Below are 24,331 nucleotides of genomic sequence, written 5' to 3'. Positions count from 1 at the left end.
GCCAGACACATGTGGTATGAATCTCAATAGTGCCAGTTAGTTTTTCTCTCCACGGGTGTTTTTTGCTTTAAAAATGGGGATAATAATACCTGTAATGAGATTTCTTGTAAAGTTTAAGTGAGGTTATAAATGTGAAAGTCTAATGTCAAACCTGGCTATCAAGAATTTAAATTTCCTTTCACTTTCCATCGATGTGAAAACGATAAAACGTGAATATTAAGTATGGTTTGGATTGAAAATCTTCTCAGGGTCTCAAAATCTAGTCGATAATTCAATTCAGACTTTAAAAAGCAGACATTCAGTTCTCTCCAGATTTGTGAATGAATGCATTGTTACTACAGAAGTTGAAGTGCCAAAATATACACTGTGTCTTCCTTTCTCCTTTTTCTTCGGCAGCGAAGTCAGCCAGAGCATTCTAGAGATCACCTTAAAAACATATCCCTCTTCTCCTACTGGAGTTTATACAATGACAAAAATCGGATCTGGCTTCTTCAAAAAGCAAACAACAAAACATCCCAACACATAACATAACCCTGAGTCTTTAAAAGAAAGCTGGTGCTTGCACCAGGGGCGTGCAGACGTCTGGAACCCTTTACAATCAACTCCCTAAGGGGCAGCTTATCTCTTCCTCTGATGCTATCAGTTTGCCAAGGAAAGTTAAAGACAAAAGTCAACTGTTGTACCCAGTTGGAATGTGAACATGTGTGAGAACTTGAAATACACTAAGACTAATTTATGTTCCGATGGGAGTGGCTCTCATGGTAAGGACTGAATCAGTATATCCTGCTTTAACGAAAAAAATTCTCACAGCCTGCAGGAAGAGCTGCAAAATAGCCCCCTCTCATCTTTACTGACTGTAATTAGCGCTCTTGTGTTGCATTTTAGGGAAAGTTCATTTGTCTCTGCAGTGGACTTCAAAGTTAATCATACTACAAAACTGTAGAGAATGAACATCTTGAAATTATTTCTGAAATAAGAGCTCCGAGTAGCCTTTGAGATTGGTAAAGTCTAGAAATAAAGTATACTTAAAAAGCTGCATCTTATTATGTTGCAAAAGACTGATTTAGGATCATTATTCGGTGTGAAACACATTTTGCCAATGTAAGCCTTTCCTTTCAACTGTTTAAGGCATAGAATACTAGTACATTCTACATTTAGGGTTTGAATTCTACCAGTTTTAGAGCTCAGAATTCAAATTAGCATAGTTCTAAGTTTGACAATTATTCTCCTTTTGCTTTTAATAGTGTCTCCCTTCATGTACTGAGTGTGCCTACATTTTCCTCGAATTGTTTTCTCATCAGGGGTGGTGTGAGAAGCCTTCTTTTAGGAGAAAAACCACAGACCACCACCAACTAGATCTGTGTCTAAGATGTCCAGTGTATCCCGCACACTCTCTGGGCTGACAGGCACTGAACAATGGCTCTTGCTCAATAGGCCTGGTTTCCAGTCACTGACAGCAACGATTAGTACCTTCAGTCTCTAAATTACACAAATTTACAGCTTTGATTTTTAGTCTTAGAAGCCATCAAGGACAGGCCCCAAGACAAAACAAAGTGGTTGGCTCCCATCTGCTGAGTAAGCAGAAGGGACAGTGGAGTTCCTCTCAGTTTGGTTCACTTTCACTTTGCCCAGGGGTGGGGTGGGGTGGGGTGGGGTGGGGTGGGACGGGCAGAGGGGGGATGGGACGGGGCGGGGGTGGGGGGTTGGGGGGTGGGGTGCGGGGCAGGGGTAGGGGTAGGGTTGCCGGAGGCGGCTTACTCAGTCCTCAGTCACCACCTAAGGGCCACTCTCCAGGAACTTAGCCGCCCTGGGTTTAGTTTTCTTAGAGTTATCAATGAGTAGATTAGGCTAAATTCTGGCTCTAAAATTGAGTAACTATTACAGGGAAGTGAAAAATAATTCTGAATAACACTGATTGGGAAATAGAGTGTCAGAATTAGTTCTACAGCTAATTAGTTCTCTCTTCATATGCCTGGGACTTAGTTTCTTCCTTTTTTCACAAAAGGAATATTCATTGTGAGAAATTAAAGTATCAGAAAGTATAAAAGAGTATAACTGGATTATTTGTAATACAAAGGATAAGTGCTTGAGGTGATGGACACCCCATTTACCCTGATGTGATTATAACGCATTGCATGTCCATATCCAAATAGGTCATGTACCCATACACACCTACTATGTACCCACAAAAACTAAAGATAAAATATTAATTAAAAAATAAAGTGAAAGTAGTACAATAATAAAGTAAATGTAAAGAATTTCCCCCATAACCACCAATCCTCATACAATTCCACTCCACAGGGCAAAACACCAATAATATTTTGGTGCTATCTTTCCAGAACCTTTACTATACAAATATAAATACTTATAACACCCACATGTTTACATGTTTGGGTTTTTGTTCACAAAAGTTGGATCAAGCATAAGCACATTCTCCCTCAGTGATCTTTTATCTTTCAACGACATCCCATGGGTATCCTTCCATGTTGGTACATGAAGATTTATTTCATGCTTTTGAATGCCTCATAGTATATTCCAAAGTACAAACCATTCTTTATTAATGATAGACATGCTCTCTTCAAGTACTCATTAGTGCAAATAGTGTAGCAATAAAGCTTCCTGTACAACTAACTTGTACTGTATACTTGTTTCAAGTTTTCTGTGGGAAACATGTCTAGAAATGAGATTATTGGGTCAAAGGATATATGAATTTGACATTTTAATGGGTATAAATTGCCCTCAAAACAGTTCTTAGGACTTTATCTGGAAACAGAGGAAAGAGTAGATGATCTTTTTCTTTATTCACCTGAGCTTCCAATTCAATTAAGAAGCCTTAAAAGCTGGAATGGAAGATGGGAGCAGCTCTGAACTCCAGTCCCCTTTCAACCAGTCCACTAATTTCAAGCCTTTTCTTTTTTAGCAAGTATCAAAACTCTCTGTTTTGCTTTGGTCTTAACATTGTCAAATTAACATTTTTTCATGCAGGGTAATATTGCTAACCATAAATGAATTGCTTATTTCTAGTAGTGGGTAAGAAATGGATGTCCTGGTACCTGCTGGATGCCATGGACATGTACCCAGTGATGGTGATGCTGACACCACCGGTGTGGGCACCATACCCACACTTTGAGAGCCTCGGCTTTTCAGAAAGCCCTTTAATTCTTTGGAATAAGCCTGTAGTTAGAGGACTCCTATCTTCCTCTGGGTAGACTGTGATTTACATGTATTTGAATGGTAATCAGTCACCTGAATTAATATAGCTTTTCTGTTACATCTCACTACCATGACATGCAGGCTCTTTAACAGGTCACCTGTAAAGAGGAAACTGCAAAATCCCACGTGGGCTTCCTGGAGTTCCTCTTACAGACCATACCTACACTCCCTCGCATAACGGGTGTTTAAAATTCATTTAGGGCAACTGCAAATAATTCCATGCCTTGCTCATCTTATAAAGGGAACTCTTTGTTGACCAGATGTTTATTAGTGTTGAAATTGATTCCTTATATGTTATTTAAGGTGTTAGATTAACATTAATCACCAAGTACCTATAGCTGCTTAAACTACCCATATCAAACGGACATATTTAACTCTCAGTTATCCAAGTTATAAAAGGAAACATGAGAAAACTTGAGACTTCTCCTTGACCGTATGTAGTGGATCTGTATAACACTTCCAATCTACTTTCTGTTCTAGATCTTTTACATAAGAATGAAAATAGTAAAGAGTGCAGTGGGTGTAGGGTTGAGCAAATGGACAACTTAATACTTATAAACGCATGGTTGAATGCCTATTAGAGAAGAGGACTTGGTAATGAAATGACATTCAGTAAGGGACAGAAGAGTAGGAAAAAGAGGTATCCTAGAACAGCTACTTACTATCTCAGATTATTGCAAGAGGAAGCCTCACTGATTGAGACCACATTAATTTGAAATCTGTGATACCTCTGAGATTTTCACTAACAACTAAAAAGGGGGCTTGTCAAATAAATCAGGGGTATAACAATTGGCAAAAGTGCTGCTTAAGACAAACGACTTTCAAGCCCTTGGGAAGCATTTGTTACCTTATTATTTAAAACCGTGGCTTTACTTCCTACCAGTACTTTCTTAGTCTTGACTAGCTGAGTTCTTTGTATGAATAAATCTTCTTTTTTACAAAATGTTTTATGATTTAGGAGTCTCATAAACTCTAACAACCTGTCACGTGAGTACAGTGGTCCCTCAGTATTTGAGGGGGACTGGTTCCAGGAACCCTTTGGATACCAAAATCCACAGATGCTCAAGTCCCTGATTTTAAAAAAATGTCCTACCATTTGCACATAACCTACATACATCCTCCTGTATACTTTAAATCATCTCTAGATTACTTATAATACCTAATACAATGTAAAGGCTATATAAATAGCTGTCATGCTATACTGCTTTTTTACTCATATTATTTCTATTGTTGTATTATTGTTTTTGTTTTTCCAAATATTTTTGATCTGTGGTTGGTTAAATCCATGAATGTGGAACCCAGGGATCCAGAGGGCCGACTATTATCTAAGACAGAAGATGCTATTGGAAAAGAAGAAAGGTGTTAGTAAGGGTCCTAAAATTCTTTAAAGGATCTAGAATGATTTCTCCAATGATCTAGATTTCTCCAAGGACAGGTAGGAAATACTTCGATCAATGTATGACTGTATCCCTTGATAGAAAGCACATTTTCATGTTTTCCATGGCACTTTGGGTGTGGCAAGCAAGGCCTTCCACAGCTGGTAGAGCCTCCCTCACCTCCTCACTCCGGTGCCTCTCCAGCCACACCAGTCACCTGCCATCCTCCAGACACACACCCCTCCCCCTCCAGCTTCTCTACCCAGCTTCAGCCTTCTATCAAACTCTCCACTCTCAGGTCTTGGTTCTCTCCTGAAACTTCTCCTTACTCCCCCAGGCAGAGCTGGTCAGTCCCTCCTCCGAGGACACTGAATCTGTTTCACCCACAGAACTAATCAATTCATTCTGCATCCGGGCCCCTCCCTTCCAAGCCTAACCCGTGATGGCCTGGTCAGTGTCCTACTTACTCGGCAGAATGCTGAGCACAGAACTAACTCAGGACATGTCTGCTGAATAAATGATACTGGATGTGTCTGCTAGCTTTTTAAAGCATTTGGAAAGACTTTCAAGCATGTCTTAATAACTTTTTAATATTTGGAGTTCATCCTTTATTAGGAAGTTGGCGGGGAAGATACACTGTGGGATGCCATAGTCCAATTTCCTGTTGCACAACTTTTTTTCACCTCATATATTCTAATAAATCTCAGATAAAATTAGAATACCACAGAAATCATAGGGTCTTGCGCTGATGGCAGTTTTTGAGGAGCGACTGGGACTTGGAGAGAGAAAAGTTCAGTGTTAGAAAAGCTCTGAGCTGCTCAACCATTCTGAAATCCACAAATTCTTGAAATTCTCAAGGCTTGTGGGATTCCCCACTTCTCTGTGTGCATAGATGTGTATTAACAAGGATAAACAGTGATCTCACAGGACTGTTGAGAATTAATACAGAATGTAGATAAAACGCTTTGTAAATAACCAGCATCACTGAATATGTATCGACTAAATGGGTAAGGCAGTTCGCTTGGACTTGGGTAGAAAAAGGCCAGTCAAGTGTAGTCTTTACTTCTAGGCACACTCGATCATGGTTTTTAATTTTTTACAGGTTATAGTTTTCTAGAAAAATTGCACCCAAATAAAAACAAACAAAAAACAAACTGTCAAAGCTCTTTGAGAGTTGCACAACCAGATAGATGACTTTCCTCCTAAGCAGGGATTCACAGTAGACAGACAGCCTAACAGCATCCTTGTTAATGCGTGAGGGAAGGACGTCCACATCTTCCTCCTCCAGTTTGCTAAATTCAAGGTTACCGACTCCTTTTCACTTTCGCTAAAGTTCTTACTAGATGTGCTATAAAGCTGTAATTACTCTTGAGGCACCCATGAATAAGAGTTGCCCATGCTTTGGCGAGGTGTGGTAAATTTGGCAGGGAAGTTCAATTTCCGTAACATTGTTTCCATCCCAGGAAATGTCTCAGGTGGCTTGGTATGGGTGAGCTGCTGCCAGGTTTTCGGGCATGGGCTTGCCACCCTTGGCTGACATCATTTGACTGGATTCTTTACTCTGCTTGCCCCACAGAAGCCTTTGCATTCAAGTAGTCTCCATTTCCTCAAACACCCCATGCGATCACCACCATGCCTGTATCTCCAAAAAGCCTAATATGGAAAGCCTCTAGTGCATGCGTGGGCTCTCCTTGCCTATGAAAATAGCAAGAGCATTTACTACTATGCAAATCAAAACCACAATGGGAAAACTTTGATTGTAGCATCGTTATTAACTGGGATAATGGGCTGCAACTATGACTTATACTACATATGTGCTACACTGAATTTGTTTATCCTGATGCCCAAGAACTCTCTGAAATCATTAAATGTCAAATGTAAATTTTAAATGCTCTTTTTTAACTAGGTAAACTTTCCTAACTTGAGCTAAACGAAGAACATAAGCTGCTGACCAGGTGGAACCTGTGATTTTGCAAGCCAAACTTTCTTCTGTTTCCCTGGTCTAGAGGTTGTACCAATTCATTAATCATCCCATGTTTCCCAAATTAGAGTATATCCAGTGGGTATTATCTCCTGAAATATAAATTAGCATAAACATTTCCAAGAAGTTTGCAGGGAAGTCTTTTATGTTCTGTGGCCCAATAATGGCAAACCTTCCTGCATTTAGAATTCCTTTCCGACAAAACCACAGTAATTATGCTTAAAAGCTGGTTAGGTTAGGTGGCACTATGTATTTCCCTGGCTTTCGTATACCATGACATATACACAGCTACACATTTGTGGGACCCCCGTCTATCATCATTTTTTGGGTAATGAGTACTTGGGATTTTTGAGAAGCTTTTATTTCTAATGTAGTTTTACTGATTATGCACAGGCTTATAATTTGAACTAGAATGTGGCACTTACTGATGTCTGAGATTCATCTTTTTATTTCTCCAAAACCAGGGAATCATATTCCATAAAGTCATCAACTTAAATATTTTAACCAAATACTCCAAGAGAGCATGGAGAGAAGATGGAGCAGAGAGAGAGAGAGAATTGGATGGGAATGCCTTTTAAGTACCTCCTTACATGGCAGGGACAGCAAGGCTGAGAAGAAAGTAGCACTTCTCTAGTCTTTTTAAGAGAAGACTCAAGGCAATGTAGGTTGTCTGGGGAAAGGCCGCTGGCTGTGAATGGCCTGAATGAGAGTTACCAGCCCATCAGAAGATAGACTTAGAGTGACAGCCATTTTCTCAGCCAGTTCAGAAAATAAAAGAATCACAAAGCAAGAGGCCTGCAAGTCCCAGACACATTTCTACACTTGAGTCCATCATTAACTCATGATATCTACACCAGGATGCAGATTTCTGGATGGCCACGGAAAACACCAGGTGTCTGTTAAGTTTGCCAGAAGATGACCCATATGTTCAGTCAGATCCTGTGGTTTCATAAGAGTTTCACCTTTAATCAGACTGCCGTGAGCTGGAATGTCACGTTTTCCCAGTTTGTAATTTCAATTGAATGCCCATCACCAGTAAATGTGAAGTCGTTTTTCTTTTTTTAACTTTGAAGAGTGTAGCAAAAGGGAGGCTGTATCTGAAACCAAACCTAAAAGCACGGTGAATGAAAGGAGGAGCAGATTACCTCAAGGTGAGAAGAAAGTCCAAAAGCCACATATAAAGAGGGAAGTCAGACCCGGGATTCAGAGCAGAGCAACTGCACAGCCAAGCTTTGTGGCAAGATATTCAGTCTCTATCACATTCCCTGCTAACTCTTCAAATGACAGTATTAACAGTGGAGGTGGATTGCTCTGTAAATGCTACATGCTTGCTTTACTTTTCACATAATAAACCAACAATTGTTGGACTACATAGGATAGGAAATTTTTCACCATCAGAGTAATTCTGAAATATATCCTAGAGATTTCAGTAGACTGCGATGGTGACAGGAAACAACGGGAGCCAAATGACATTGGGCAAACATTCAGGAGTCCAAGGTGACTATTCTTTCATTTTCAGATTTGCATTTAACTTAATAAGTAGACAAAAATAAAAATAAACACATAGGAAAACTGAGCTCCAAGCAGAGTTGTAGAGGCTACATGGAGCTTACCCAGGAGCTCAGACATTACAGAGCCACAGAAGGAGCAGACAGATGGTGCCTAGAACACAGCGACTGTCACTCTGTGGCTGAAGTGTCTACTCAACACCACCGCTGCATTTTCTCAACTGCCAGCCCAGGGCAGCTGGCCAAGTTGTAGAAACTGCCACTGTGTGGTTCCCTCAGTAACCCAACCGCACTTTTCCATTGGAATTGCTTTCCCAAATAAACGGGTCTTCAGGATTTTAAGCATTTACCCTTAAAAACTTTCCTCCTGAACATGCAGTCAGTGTTCTCAATTTGACTTTGCCAGATTTGCCATCTGTGCTTAAGCTTTTGGAAAATTCTGCAGTTGCCCTTGCTGCACATTTTCAAGTGGTAACATCACTCCGCATCTCAAAGGATGCTTGCTGTGCTGAAACGAAAAACACAGTTGGCCTCAGGAGATCCAGGTCCAACAACTCACCTTGGGAAAGTCCCAACCTTTTTACATGTTAATTCTTAAAAATTTGTATAGTGGGGCACGGTGGCTCACACCTGTAATCTCAGCACTTTGGGAGGCGGAGGCGGGAGGATCATGAGGTCAGGAGTTCGAGACCAGCCTGACCAACGTGGTGAAACCCCATCTCTACTAAAAATACAAAAATTAGCCAGGCGTGGTGACACACACCTGTAATCCCAGCTACTCAAGAGTCTGAGGCAGAAGAATTGCTTGAACCTGGGAGGCAGAGGTTGCAGTGAGCCAAGATTATGCCATTGCACTCCAGCCTGGGTGACAGAGCGAAACTTGGTCTCAAAAAAAAAAAAAAAAAAAAAAATCTGTCTAGTGGAGGTGAGGAGGTGAGGATATCTACCCTACCCAACTCCCCTACTGAACAGCAGCAAATGTCCTGGTATTTTTAAATGAATGGAACTTGACCCTCCCATACAGCACTGCCTTTCACATATCTCGACCTTGATATGTTTTCATGAATCTAAATTTAGGCTTTAAAAGGTCTCTCAACATAAAATCATTCCAAATAAGTTTTTTAGGTGAGTTGTCAGACTATGTTGTTCATTTGTACCCTGAGTCAAAGAAGTTGATCTGGGTAAAGGTCTGGCAGCTTCACACCTCTGGTCGTTTCACTAAGCATCCAAGACGCTGCTGAGTAGCTCTGGAAAAGCGGGAGATGAACTCATATGACAATGGTATACTTTTCCACGTTTGCAAACTGACAACTCGTGGTGGTTGTGTAGAAAGAAGGGCCAAGGAATCATGAACTTGGACAGCTGCCTTCTTAGCCCTAGCTGATTTCTTCTGCCCTTCAAAGATATTTGCAAGTTCTTGTGTATCACTCTCTCTTGCAAATAAAAGCTTCTCCCTGGAGAGGCGAGCTCCTTATCGCTTGTTCCTGGGTATCTTACAGTCACTTGCCAGGACAGATTTATAGTTGCTGGTGTGGACAGTATGTACTCAAACGTTCTCTGTTACATAACAAAATGGTGCAATGTGAGAGAAGTATGGAATACATTTGGATTCATTTTGTCTCTTAATAGAGCTAAAAATAGATTTTTTAAAAAATCTACATCTTCCACACAAATACATCCATTTATAGTTATGAAGATAAATGGAAAATGAGGCTTTACCAAGAAAAACCACAAGTTTTTCTAACTCAAGTTTTGAATAAATCTATTTGTGGTTTTACTGGAATATGCTTTATTTACTTCAATATTCTGTCCCTGGGCAGATTTTGCAAATAGCAGAGCCTAGTCAAATGACAGGGTCTTTAATCAACCTTGAAACACCGAGAGCCCACTTTTCTCACTTTATGCTCTCTTTGCGGGCAAAGTCATCCTCTCCCAAGGCTTTAATTACCATCTGTGGTGATAATTCCCAAATCATGGTCTCCCACTCAGTTCTCCTCCCAGAATGGCAGCCTAGGTATATAATTGTGTCCTGGACATCTCCACTTGGAATGTCCAAAACTAAACTCTCCTTACCTCTGTAAACGGCGGCTCTATCTACCCAGGGTCTGGTAGAGCCCTGGGAGTAACCTCTGATGTATGCCCTTCCCTTACCCCTCCCATTCCACCAACACCACGTGCAGTCAATTCCCTCTCCTAACTAGTCTTGGAATCCACCTGCTTCATCAGTTCCTTAGCCACTCACTCAGCTGAGATCACCAATATTTATTTCCCATGGTATTCTAACCACAAGTGGTTTTCCCATTTCGCACTGACTACCTACCGAGCGCCCACAACAGTGTACCAGCCAAGAAGGAGTCATGAAACAGATATAGGAGGCTTCTTCACCGCCCCTAATGGGGGCACCATATGATGGGAATGAGGCTTGACTTAGGTGGTCCCCATTCAATATTACAAAAGAATATACAATTAAGAATTTTTAGGCCAGGCACGGTGGCTCACGCCTGTAATCCCAGCACTTTGGGAGGCCAAGGTGGGCAGATCACGAGGCCAGGAGATGGAGACCATCCTGGCTAACATGGCGAAACCCCCATCTCTGCTAAAAATACAAAAAATTAGCCAGGCGTGGTGGCGGGCGCCTATAGTCCCAGCTACTCGGGAGGCTGAGGCAGGAGAATGGCGTGAACCCGGGAGGTGGAGCTTGCAGTGAGCCAAGGTCACGCCACTGCACTCCAGCCCGGGTGACAGAGCAAGACTCCGTCTCAAAAAAAAAAAAAAAAAAAAAATTTTTTTTTTTTAGCCAGTCGCAGTGGCTCACACCTATAATGCCAGCACTTTGGGAGGCTGAGGAGGGCAGATCACTTGAGCTCAAAAGTTGAAGATCAGCCTGAGCAACATGGCAAGACCTCATCTCTATTAAAAATACAAAAAATTAGCCGGGCATGGTGGCACATGCATGTAGCCCCAGCTATTTGGGAGGCTGAGGTGGGAGGATCGCTTGAGCCCAGGATGTCAGGGCTGCAGCGAGCCATGATCATGCCACTGCACTCCAGCCTGGGTGAAGGCAGTGAGTCCCTCTCTCAAAAATAAATAAAAAAGTAAATAAATCTTTCTTAGTCTAAAACTTAATCCGTTATGGGAATGAGATTAACTCAGTGAAGTAATTAACAGTAATTGCTGTTTTGGGAACTGTGAACATCAGAGCATTTCAGAGAAGGGAGAGAACAATGTGACAATCAGGACGAAAAGTTTAAATGAAATTTCTGGACAAGTGTGTAGTTTTCCTATCGCAGTCACTCAACAAGCATTAAACATACACGTAGTAAGTGCAGGACTCTGCTCCAAGTAAATGACACAGCAAAAAAAGGAGTTAGAAGATAATCTCTCTCCTCAAGAAGTGAACTAGAGAATTCTGATCTACAATATACTGTGGAAGGACGTTAAGAGTCAGAATTTGACCATGGGCAGATCCTGAGTGTACACTTCACCAGCTAACTTCAGGCTCCCTTTCTGCCAGGTGACTGTTTCACATGTCTCTCCTCAAACTGCACCCCCCGCCCCGCACTCCCTCCCCGACCCTGGCTCCCCATTCCACTGAGAAAACTGAAGAAACAGAACTTCCACGAGCTTCCATTGCTCCTTCTACCCAGCCCTCATCTATACCCCCAGATTCCGCCTGTTTTCCAGTGATACAGGAGAATCAGCTCTGCGCTCTTGGCTAAGGTCAAGCCCTCTGCTTGTGCACCAAACCCCAGCCGCTCTAGGACATCCCTCCAGCAACTGTCCTTATCTCTCCTGACCATGGGATAGAAAAGGTCAAGCCCTTCACCAGTCATTCTTGGATACCTCCCCAGTCACTTGCTGCAGTAGAAGCAGTGACTGATGAGGGTGACATGTACTCAACATTTAGTGTTAAACATAAAATGGGTTGCTGCGAGAAACAATAGCGCATGTACTCCTGGACTGATGATTTTGTTGACTCACAGCCACCCTTCAGCCCGTATTCTCTATTTCCCTGAATCGCGACCCAACCTGGCATTCCTCATGCTCCCTACATCTATTTTTCCGCATAGCACATAACTCCATCTGAGGCACTAGCTGTTTAGTTTGTTTTGCTTATGGTTTGTCTCTTTCCACTGGCATATAAGCTCCACGAGGGCAAAGATTTCGGCATTATTTGTCCATTTCATTCACTGCTTTACTCCCAGAGTCTAACACAGAGGCTGGGCCACAGGACTTGCTCCAAAAATATTTGTTGAATTAATGAGGTCCCAGACTTGCCATTTCTGATCTGTGTGATCTTGACAAATTATTCTCTTAAAATCTCACTTTCATCATTTCTAAGATGGGAGTGCTGACAGTACTCACTACGTGGGATTGTGGTGAGGAATGAATGACATAAAATGTGTTCAACATTTTAGCACATTTTCTGGTTTGAAGTACTCAACAAACAGTATCTATTCTATGATTAATTTGAATTTTATATTCATTAGCATCCAGGTTTACCTTGAGTCTATTCAGTTACTGATAGGTGCTGCTTTGGGCATTCAATAGACTGGCATGAAAAAGAAAAATAAGATGTCTACATATGTGCTTTCCTTCTATTACTGAAGACTATTTAAAATCTAACCTTCACTTAAAAAATACTGAACATACAACTAAGTAACATTAATGTCTAGGTCTAGGTTACTAGGTTCTCAGTAAAAATGATGTTTAGTAAGGAAATGATGTCAGTCAGCCTGTAGCTCATATTGATAAGCCATCCAGAATTGGTCCCATAGGTGATGACATCTAGACCTCACTTCTTCTGCTACCTGTGCCCTCTCCCTCCTCCTCTCTTTCCTCTCTGTTGCCACAAAGCCAGCTACTGCCAGGATCCCCCCTCCCCATCACTCTGCAGTCCAGGGTGGGGTCTCTGTTAGCATAAGGAAGTATCAAAGGAAATGTATCTCTGTGTACCTTTATTTTCCCTCCAGGGCTTAAATGGAAAAAGAGAGAAGGTGGAGTCCCTTTTGCCATTGTAACTGGAACTAAAAACCTTAAAAAACTCAAGTTGGAGCTCTGAGTGCATTTTCCCACAAAAACCATGTTATATATAGTGGCTTGGTTCTATGGTACTATTAATAAGACAGAATACTTCAGCTATGATTTCTGGGCTGGCCTGGGAAACCAACCACTAAATGTGACACAGTTTCAGTGAAAAAGCATGTTCAGGGTTCCCAGCAGTGAGTTTTTATAAACTCACAATCAGAACACAACCCATCTGAAAGCTGAGGGCCGCCTACTTCACAGTAGGTTTGACAGCCTCGCAAAGGCATCCGAATGTCATCGATGGTAACACCAAGCTTAAGAGTCTCCTGCGCGGCGCTCCAGCAGTACTTCATTTGTTTGCCTGATCCCGGTTCTCTAATGTGGCGGGCCTACCTCACACCATTTTGTGAGAACGGAAGCACCTGGTTAGTAATGACTATTCAACAAAGGTTGGCTCTCTTCTCTCCCCTTCACTGGTGAAATTTCAGTGTCTGTACCCTTTACTTGGTTTCGTATGAATCTTATGAATTTTTCTTATGAATCTATTTTTAACACTTCTATATAAAAAAAAAATACAAAGCTTTTGCCAGTAGAAACCAGAAAACGGTTATTGCTCATTTCTTCTGGCTGACACACCTTGTCTGCAAATGGCAGCTTCTCCCACCGCAGGAAATCTTTTCCATCAAATAAGCCATTACGCCTTCCAACAGTCTCTGCCAAACTGAAAATCACCATCTTGACTTACCATAGCGGCGGAGCTTTGGCAGTTGGGCTAACGCGCATTGAGCACGGAGACTCGGCACTGACATTAGCTAACCATCCCACATTTCCAGCTTGTTTCCTCGGAGTCATTATCCAAAATACACAAGGAAGAGAGGCTCACCTAACTGGAATGGCTTATGTTACCAATTACGGCCAACCCTAAAGCACATAACCAGTAAGGCAGCTAAGATTAACTGTGCAGGAAGAAATCTATGCCCTAAGTAGCCCATGGAGTTGGGCAGAGAACTGTATCTGCCACCAGTTTCAAAATGCTCTTTCTCCTTCCCTGACACCTCAGGCTCTCCTTATTTCATTTTATCTCCATGTCTTTTCTATAAGAATGGGCCACTGTTTTCTATTCATTAAAAGTCTTCAAGCCAGGCACAGTGGCCCATGCCTGTAATCCCAGCTACTTGGCAGGCTGAGGCACGAGAATCGCTTGAACTTGGGAGGCAGAGGCTGCAGTGAACCCAGATCACACCACTGCACTCCAGCCTGGGTGACAGAGCGAGACTATGTCTCAAAAAAACAACAAAACAAACAAAAGACTCTTTGGATGAAACATTTCTCATCTACCATCTCTAATTCTTTATCCTCTCTTAAAATTTGATAACAGACCTTCCCTGTTTTCTTTAAAAAAAAAAAAAAATCCCTCAAATTAGTGCAATCTCAGAGATCTAGGGCTAAAACCTGGAAGACAGAACTAAGAAGAAATGAGTGTCTCAGTTTCCTCTCTGTATGGCCCTGGAACAAATCTTCACCTTCTCTACATCTTTCTCTCAAATCTGGTCGAGTTCCAATTCTTGTATTGTATCTTAAAAGAACATTGCTGGAATGAGTCAATATGTATATAGTACCAGGAGCACTTTCAAAGAACACTTTAGTGCTCTTTTAATGTATTATTTTTAAAAAGTATATGGTTAGTGTGTACTTTCCCCATTTACTTGAAGAAGATTATTTGGCAAGATACTGAAAGGGAGGCAATTTTTGAAGCATAGTGAATTGTGATTACTCAGTGTTTCTCTGGATCTCCTGAAATAAGTGCTGAAAAAGTACCATACGTTTTGATACAAAATTGTTTAAGTGGAAAATATACACAAAAGAAAATGTCGAATACATCTTTTTATAGTTCCCAATTATTGTGAAAGAAATCTGGAAAGGGGGGAAATCAACAATTGTTTGGACAATTAAGAACTGTTGGAACACGCTAATAATTTCCCCTTGAAATAATGACTTTAGCACCTTGAGCAGTATGGACTCCATGAACATTGCCAGGAAATGCTTTATATGTTTCAGGAATAATTAGTTGCTTCAAATTTAACAGAGTCAAAAGTTTACTGTAACCTAGGGAAAATAATATTTTGGAAAAATGCAACTACCCTCAAAGGTAGTCTAAATAATATAGCTCATGAGCAAAGTTTTAAAGGCTTAAGACAATAGAGTAAAATTCTGAAGATCAAGTACAATGCAAGGTGGTGACATTTAATTTTTGTTTGTTTTTGTTTTTGTTTTTGTTTTTTTGAGACGGAGTCTTGCTCTGTCGCCCAGGCTGGAGTGCAGTGGCGCTATCTCGGCTCACTGCAAGCTCCGCCTCCCGGGTTTACGCCATTCTCCTGCCTCAGCCTCCCGAGTAGCTGGGACTACAGGCGCCCGCCACCTCGCTCGGCTAATTTTTTTGTATTTTTAGTAGAGATGTTTTTGTTTGTTTTGAGATGGAGTCTCGCTCTGACACCCAGGCTGGAGTGCAGTGGTGTAATCTTAGTTCACTGCAACCTCCACCTGCTGGGTTCAAGTGATTCTCCTGCCTCAGCCTCCTGAGTAGCTGGGATTATAGGCACACACCTATAATCCTGGCACACATGCCTGGCTAATTTTTGTATTTTTAGTGGAGACGAGGTTTCCCCACGCTGGTCAGGCTGGTCTCGAACTCCTGACCTCGTGATCCGCCCACCTCAGCCTCCCAAAGTGCCGGGATTACAGGTATGAGCTGCCACGCCCAGCCTATTGTTACCTTTAAAAGTATTAAAAGTCAACTGAAAACTATCTAGAGCTCATAAGGGTCTACTGAAGCAATACCAAGGCTGCTATGAGTAGGACATCTGTTTATTGTTTACTAAGTCAATGGTCCTCACCTGGGACAGGCTGGGCCTGTAGTTACTACATTATTTAAAGCAGGTGAGCTACCATGCCATCCCAGCTATCAGAATTTTATGATTCATGAATTCCAACAATCACAATAAAAATAAAGCTACATTATTTCCAACCATCCCCCATGCTCCTCACACAGGGCACCAAGTTTTCACATAGCCAGAGATGGTTTGGATGTTGGCATATTTTGCTACTTGCTGTACATGCCCAGTTTCTTAATGGATGCGGTCACTGGGAAACCAACCCCACTCCTTTATCTAAAAACAAAGTACAAGAATCAGTAAAAAAAAAAATAAATAAATAAAAATAAGTAAAGCTTAGGGATTAGGGGAAAAACCGTTTATTATCTTGCTCTTGTCTATCTCATATGTTTATGGTTCAAGAATGTGCTATTAACTGCCTCTCTCAAGTTATAAATCTTACATTCACACTAAGGCATAGGGATACATTAGCTGCAAACTATCTCCTATATCCATTGATCTAAACAGACACGGGGAAAATCAAATTAACTCAAACCTCTTATCTAAATCAAAGTCTGCCAAGTCCTAAGGGGGAAAAAATGGTTTCGGGGGGGATGTAAAGAAAAAAAAAAGCAAGAAAGATGCTATCTTTGTATTGTGAGCTCTAGAAGCAATCCAAACCCAGATCCCTGGCCAGTTCTCTGGCTATCTTTTCCTTAGGTAGTGGGAGTTAAGCAGACATTCCTGACAGGAGCCTGCATAACACAAATCAAGAAACTATCCTCACAGCCAAGGCTGGTGACACCATTCCTTAACCTGGAGGAGGGGAGCTTTTCAAGGCTTATGAACCAGGATCATATTATTCCATGCCTCTGAAACTTGGGTCCGTCCCTCTGTCCTTTTCTCGGGCTAGTTTCTCTGTGATTACACATCAAAATGTAGATTCAATCATCTCGGGCTCCTAGAGACTCCCAGGTTGATGAATGCACACCCGTCCTGGAATTTCGCCTGAAGACCAGTAACGGGGCTCGGTGTGCCCGGGCCTGTTCGGGGCGTGCAGCGCAAGACCCGGCTCCGCAGGGTGGGAAGATGCCCGAGCCCAGGGAGACCCGACTGAGACGCCCCCTCTCCTGCCCAGCGCGCCCCCTTCCGTCCCCAGCAAGAGAGCAAAGGTCCCAAGCCTCAATCCGGGCTCAAGCGAGCAAACTCCTTTCTGGAGTCTGGACCACTCACCATTCGGGACAGAGCTGCCCCCAAAAGTTAAAACGAGACAAACGCGCGGGAAGCCCCCAGCCCCGGGGCGGGGCCGGCCCAGAGCCCTGCGCTCCAGCTTTGGGAGCGTACCCAGGCCCGGGGAGGGCCAGCCTGGCTGCTCAGGGGACCTTCCCTTTTTGGCTCGGCCGTGGCCTGGAACCCACGAGTGGCCGGTGCGCGCTGCCAGCGCTGCAGCTGAGGTTCGAGTTCGGCCCGCGCCCGGCGTGAACAAAGCAGCGGCCACGGCCTGGGACTGCGGGGACTGAGCCGCGGGCTCCACGCAGCCCCCAGGCCCGGAAGAAACACCGACTGCGGGCCGGGCACAGCACCCGGCCGGGGAAAGGATCCCCGAGTTACGCGCAAACTTTCTTTGAATGGCGCCCAGGTGGGGCGAACCATCCCAAAGAAAGGAGGATGGACTTGAGAAGGGGAGGGCTCGGGTCAGGTCGGGGGGACCCCTCCGTCCCCACCCCCTCCCCGCCAGCTGCCAGGGAATGATGTCATCGCCCCTCCCGGCCCTCACCCCCGTCTCTGCCAGCCCCGCTTTCTCTGCCCTCCCACCCTAGGTCTGACCCCTCGGTGAGCGTGGCCAAGATGAAGAGAGGGGCGGGGGTGGTGGGTGCGAGGTGTTCAGAGAAAAGTTAGGAGAGGGAGAGGGATCGTCTGTGGCAGCAGAGCATCTTCTCCCGCCCCGACCCTGCCAAGATGATGCAAACATTCCTATCTGGAGCTCCGCTTTCAGGGTTCGGTGCTCCCGCCGGCCGGGGGAGGGAGAGGGCTCGGGAAGGGACCGGCCGGGTGGAAAGTGCGCTGACGAGTCTCTTGTCCTACCCGCCCCCACCCTGTTCCGAGCCCTCCACCCCCGACTCGCCGCCCACCCTGCACGCTGCCCTCCCTTTAATTCACACATTTCCTCCACCAGCCTCAGGGCCGACTCCCCGCGCCTACCTCGGCTCTCCCGGCCGCCTCCCGCTGCTGCCCGATTCCGCGTCCGGAGCGAGCGGGAGCTGCAGCGGGCTCCGCGGGCCGGGCGCGGGGCAGGTACCGGGCTTTATACCTCGCCCGCCGGGTGACTCAGGAGGCTCCGAGGCTTCACCGCCGCCCTTCAAAATAAGAGTCCGGCGGCGCCGCCGGGAGAGAGGAGGCGTGGCTCGCAGCTCTCGGACGCGGCCCCCAGGTTAGGGAGGCTTCCCCGCACCCACTCGTAACCTTGTCCCGCCCTTTGCATCTTTCTGGTCGCAGGCCCCTTCCTGGGGCAGCCAGGTCACAAATTGGGTTTTCCTGGAACGATCGAGAAGTGCTAATAACGGGAAAGAATGTAACTTTTTTAGGCCCATAGATATGTTGTCGGCAAGTTAGGATGATTCTCCTCCGGTGTTTGTGTTTTTTCCTTTACAGACTAGAGTGTCCAATAAACCCGACTCCAGGGCAGCGTTTTAGGGGAAAGCAATAGAAACTCACGGTAGAATGGAAGCTGCCCTGAGGGAATGGAACCGCAGGGCTGGGGCTGGGCTGGAGCTGGGCTGGGGCTGTGGGGAGGGAGAGTCCCAGCTCTGAGGACGGATATTCACGTACAGTGCAAAAATGAGTGTGTGACATTAAATCGAAAAGCACAAATCATCATGCAGTATATTTCATCTCTAAGGAAGAGAAGGGATAATTTTTAGATTTCCATTAATTAGTTTGCTGTGTTCCGTGTAATAACTAAATTCAGGAGTCCTTAGGGTGAGAGGAATAAAGCACTTTGATCTAGCAACATCTGAGGAACCCAGTCCCTATCCTATCCTGTGGTCCTCTCAGGTCATAACCTACTGGAGGTCCTGAGTCACTTGTTTTAACACTCATCTACACAGGAATTTCTGTAGAACTGTTTTCAAAGAGGAACTGGTCTCATTCGTCCCAGAATTAATATTCTATGCAAAATTTGTGACAGATTGTGGGCTTAGCCTTAAATCCAGACCACCAACTTTTCTTTCACCAGATCAGCTAAGGACACGCGGGCTCTGTGTATAATCCTCTGGTAGCTGGTTTGGCACACCATGTCACAACAATTTCCGTCCTCTTTCTGCTTCCAGCGTGTGCTCCTTGGCCACTGGGACCAAATGTTTCACACACAACAAGCTGTCAACAAAATGAATGCATGAATCAGTGAACGAATGGTAATATCCACCATTTACTGAACTTACTGTTGTGCCAGGCTGTTTCAGTAACGTGGTCACTCGGTAACGGCCAATAAATGCCAACTAGTTTTGAATAGCCAGTAGACCACTTGTTTAAAGGGGTTAGTACTGTAACTGTATGCTGCCTTCATTACTGATATCTAACGCCAGCATTGCTAGGTTCACTGTCTTCAGCCAGGTAGTCTATTCCTCTCTCAGAAATATCTTTATTGACTTTTAAATGAATAATGATGTTTGTAAAATATTAATAAACCAAATATTGCTCTTTAAGCAATAAATCAAAATTGAATGTCCCTGTGATTTTACTCCCAGAGATACATTGTTAGCTGCCTAACGTATAGTCCTCCAGGCTTTTGTATGTGTATTTAAACACACCCTTAAAATAGCTTAGATCACTGTTTCCATACAATTTTGTAACTTTTTTTTTTTTTTTTTTGAGACAGGATCTCACTCTGTTGCCCAGGCTGAAGTGCAGTGGTGCAATCATGGCTCACTGCAGTTTTGACCTCCCAGGCTCAAGTGATCCTCCCACCTCAGCCTCCTGAGTAACTAGGGCTACAGGCACGTGCCATCATACCTAGCTAATTTAAAACATTTTTTTCTCTTCAAGACAAGGTCTTGCTATGTTGCCCAGGCTGGTCTCAAACTCCTGATCTCAAGTGATCCTCCTGCCTCGGCCTCCCAGATGTGACCAGCGCACCCAGTATATAATTTTTTTTTTTTTTTTGAGACAAATTCTCACTCTGTCACCCAGGCTGGAGTGCAGTGGCGTGATCTCGGTTCACTGCAACCTCTGCCTCCTGGGTTCAAGCGATTCTCCTGCCTCGCCTCCCAAGTAGGTGGACTACAGGTGCCCGCCACCACACCCAGCTAATTTTTGTATTTTTCGTAGAGACGGGGTTTCACCATGTTGGCCAAGCTGGTCTTGAACTCCTGACCTCAAGTGATCCACCTGCCTTGGCCTCCCAAAGTGCTGGGATTATAGGTGTGACCCACCGTGCCTGGCCTATAACCTATTTTTTTTTTTAACCTCACAATATACTGACCATAGTCATCTTTCTGGGGATAATACAAAGCATTATTATCTCTTCCATTTTTGAGAGGGTGATAGACCAACAATTCATTGTCCTGGGACAAAAGCTTTAAAGAGTGAAAATGACTTTGTCTATTCTAATAGTTCTAATAGTAGTTCCCTGTTTAGCTTCACCTTCTTTTGAATTCTCAGCTTGTTTACTCCCATGTCAAATGGCCCTTAGGGGTGCAGCAATGACATCACCCGGCCTGCAGCAGGGTTTTCTTGGGGGCTGTGATGTGACACTGAGTAAAGAGTGCCACCAGACGAGAGTTAGGACGTGTGATCTGTGCCATTAACTGTGGGACTCTGAAGCTTCCTTATTTCCACAATAATGGGATTAGCCTGATGGATTTTTAAGTTGCGCTTCTTAAATTTTGTGATTTTATGATTTAGGAGTCCACTCACAACATAAGCTCAGAAAGAATAAAATAGATGTCTGTTATTACTGCCTCTAGTGTTTTCCTGCCATGGAAGGGACTATGGGGTAGAAGAGACTCGGAGAGTTGATTGTGAGAAAACATACCCACTTCTTTTACTCTGAAGAGGCAGCAAAAGAAGGATGATTCATTAGATCTGTCATCTCTATGTCTGCCTTATTCCAACTACAGGTGCCCAGAAAGACGCATGCACGTGGACCAGTTTTCACTTTTCAGTGCTGAAATCCAGGAAGACTGATGCAAAACACTGAATATTCTCATGTTTGCAACTTTGAAGTTTTTACACATGAACTGTGGGAGGTGTGGATACATCTTGGCCGTCACTTTGAACAAGCCCCAGAATTGCTAGAACTAGTATCAGTAGAAGCACTGATGAGAATTTCTGCCAAGTTTGAAAAAGAATATTCCATCCTCCTCTGAACACTGAAGATTCTGATCAAGTCTTCTCCTTATATTACTTTTATTTCATTCTTCCCTAACTAAAACTTCGCATTCTATGGATTTGAGATAAGATGAAAGGGGCAGAGAACAAACACACAATGAGCTTTTATTTCATCAGAGGCGACCCTCAGGGCACTCCCTTCGGCTTTGCTGGCTGTATCTGCCAGAGGCTCTGCTTCCGGGCATGCATCTCTGGCTGTACCTTCAGCAGGCTTTGGCTCAGAGCTTATGGCTTCAAACATACAAATTTACTTTCAGATGAAACATTGTGCTCAATTAGCCAAGTATTTGGCGAGAAAAGTGGAAAGGGTGAAAGTAACCCTTCAAATCATTCCTTTTTATATTTTCCTCACAAGGAAAATAGTGAAACATAGGTGGTTAAAAACTAAAACACTAAAACGAAAGACATTAAAACCAATAGTATTCACTAAAGAAAGAAGATCTTGGCAGCAAAACCAAATCACAGATCTATCTATTTATCAATCGACTGATTGATCTGTCTAACTACTAACAGGTGTTACACACCATCTAGCTCAAAATGCTCAGCATAGGTAGTATATAATATTTTATAAAGTAGATATGATTAGCAAACCAAGTGAATGTCTTTTTACTGCTACCACAAATCGACATTGTTCAATCATGCTTTTCTAACTTAAGAATTAAAGCCCAAAATCTATATTTTCATTTATTTTATTTCCATGTAGCAGCAAAGGAATATTAATATATCTTCAGGCATTTTACTTAATATTTTAATGAAAACTTGACATTTTCCTAGAAGATTCCTGGCTTCTGGCTTGGCACATTTTCTACAAGGAGGCTTTTGCTATGTGTTTCCTCAGTGATCAATGGTATCTATTAACAGATGTTCTGATAATCAGTTCAGCATCAGGATCTTGTTCCATTCACTTCTGGTGTTTTGATGTTTGTTGCTGTTGTTGTTTTGAGATGGAATCTTGCAGTGTCACCCAGGCTGGAGTGCAATGGCGTGAACTCAGCTCACTGCAACCTCCACCTCCTGGGTTCACGCAATTCTCCTGCCTCAGCCTCCTGAGTAGCTGGGATTACAAGCGTGCACCATCACACTCAGTTAATTTTTTGTATTTTAAGTAGAGACAGGGTTTCACTATGTTGGCCAGACTGGGCTCGAACTCCTGACCTTGTGATCTGCCTCTTTGACCTCCCAAAGTACTAGGATTACAGGCATGAGCCACCGTGCCTGGCCTTTGATGTTATTTTTAAAAACTTGATTTAGCCCTTACTATATTTTTTAGAGTCACAGAATCTTGCCTGAATGGCATATTTCTTCTATTGTAGTTGCTACCTTTGCAAGGGTTCCCAAGTACATTTATCAAACAAGAACAAGACTAAGAAAATAACAGATTAATTATAGCTTTTACCTGATATTGATTCATAGTAATGTTACATTTGGGAAAACGTTTCTGAGAGTGGAATGCTTAAGATCAGCTTTTAGTCCATTCATTTTTAAGAATAAGCAACTTTTAACAATCTTGGACTATTCTGAATTTGGACTCTGTAATTAAGTGCAACATTTGTCTCCATATCAACAACTAGTAATTAAGAAAAGTGAGAAACTTTTAAAAACCAAAATGTGGGTCTTCTAAAGAGGATCAGGCTCGTGCATTATCTGATCATGAAGACAGACTATTAGGGGAGGAGGGAAAGGGCACCCCTCCAAGGACAACTCATACTTTGAACATAAAAACAAATTCATCTATCCTATTGGTAAAGATAACTTTATGGTTCTTTGGTTTGTTCATAACTTTTTATTAAGAGCAGGGAGAGTGGATCAGGAAGAAAGAAATGGGACTGCTTGTACATATAGACACAACTAGAACCCAGTGGACACCAAATGCTATGTCGCAGGGAGCGTGACGACCGCATCTGCAGTTGGAATGTAAAGAAAGGTCACGCTACGATAAACAAAACACAGGCTGAGCTTGTGAGAGTGAGGTAAGCCTTGAACATCCGAGACAACTCCAGAGGACTCAAAATCAGAGTTGGGAGGGGCTGAAGAGGTCATCTAGTGAAGGCATGTCCTGAAAAGAGCATGGCCTTTGGAGCTGGCCAGAGTGGGGTCAGTTCCACTGTCTCCCTTGAACTCACAAAGGTTTTGTTTTGGGAGTGGAGGTTCAGGTATTTACGCCACTGGACTGCTGTTGAAAAGACAGCACGATGCTGCCAGGGCAGCGCCTAACATACTGTTTGGTATGTAGCAGGTGGGGAGCTGGGTTTTATTTGTTTTTGCCTTTTAATTTTGTTTTTGTTTTTGCAAAACACAGTATTTAGTTACAGATAGTAAAAAAGACAGAGAAAAAAAATAATAATCTGAACTTTACTTTGGGCTGGCATTATGCCAATCATATCACATGCATTCTCATGTTTATCTGACTATAGAAACCATGAGGAAGTATCACTATAACTATCATTCCAGGGACAGTGAGCACAGAGAGGTTAGGTAACTTACCCAAGGGCACAGAGCTGGTAAGGGGAGGAGTAGAGATGCAAATCCTTAACTCCAGAGTCCAAGCTCCAAGGAACATAAATATTTGGAGTAAAAAATACATATTTATGAGAAGTCCTTTCACTGTCTGTTCACCGTCCCTAAGATCTCCATTTTACCAACGGAGCAACTTATTATTGCCAAGTTTAATTGTGCAGAGTCAGGTCTGCTTGATCTGAAATAGTTAAGGCAGCTTCTAAACATGTCCCGCTTGATCCACAGAAGAATCTGACTCACTATTGAGCACCCTTTTCCAAATCAAATGAGTTATGCTGGCTCTGAAGGAATCATCCACAGATTCCATGTGGATTACTAAAGAGGCATAGTGAGAATTTGCCTGTTTATGTGATTTTCCTGAATAAGTGGTGAAATACTATAATCAGTGAACTAAATAGTTGAACTTACCCTACATAGGAAAAACCTTAAGTTGTGTCTTATAAATATAGT

General features: G+C 43.1%; 1 protein-coding gene across 18 annotated transcripts in view; it reads right to left on the bottom strand.

Annotated features, from left to right (window-relative positions):
• The window catches only part of PALLD (palladin, cytoskeletal associated protein), a 434,582-nt gene that overhangs the window by 77,424 nt on the left and 332,827 nt on the right, over positions 1–24,331 (bottom strand). For 4 of the 18 annotated variants that reach the window (XM_078002428.1, XM_028848877.2, XM_078002429.1 and 1 more), the window contains exon 1: positions 18,179–18,255. The exons of the other annotated variants lie outside the window; for them this stretch is intronic. The gene's annotated coding sequence lies outside the window, so the exon portion shown is untranslated. Of the gene's footprint in view, positions 1–18,178; positions 18,256–24,331 lie in introns of those variants that run through there. 18 annotated transcript variants of the gene reach the window in all.

The sequence above is a fragment of the Macaca mulatta genome, chromosome 5 (genome assembly GCF_049350105.2).
Source record: "Macaca mulatta isolate MMU2019108-1 chromosome 5, T2T-MMU8v2.0, whole genome shotgun sequence".
Classification (NCBI taxonomy): Eukaryota; Metazoa; Chordata; class Mammalia; order Primates; family Cercopithecidae; genus Macaca; species Macaca mulatta.
The sequence above is the reverse complement of the archived record's forward strand: the minus strand, read 5'-3'. Positions and strand labels throughout refer to the sequence as shown.